The sequence below is a fragment of the Arachis duranensis genome, chromosome 10, assembly GCF_000817695.3.
Source record: "Arachis duranensis cultivar V14167 chromosome 10, aradu.V14167.gnm2.J7QH, whole genome shotgun sequence".
Taxonomy (NCBI): domain Eukaryota; kingdom Viridiplantae; phylum Streptophyta; class Magnoliopsida; order Fabales; family Fabaceae; genus Arachis; species Arachis duranensis.
Window position 1 is genome coordinate 73,166,862 of NC_029781.3, and position 236 is coordinate 73,167,097.

Genomic DNA, 236 nt, shown 5'->3' on the forward strand with positions numbered 1-236 from the left:
ATTGGATTCTGACCTCCCTGCACTCGAAGTGGATTTTCTGGAGCTACAGAAGCCCAATTGGCGCGATCTCAACGGCGTTGAAAAGTAGACATCCTGGGCTTTCCAGCAATATATGATAGTTCATACTTTGTCCAAGATTTGATGGCCCAAACCGACGTTCAAAGTCACCCTCAGAATTTCCAGCGTTAAACGCCGGAACTGGCACCAAAATGGGAGTTAAACGCCCAAACTGGCAC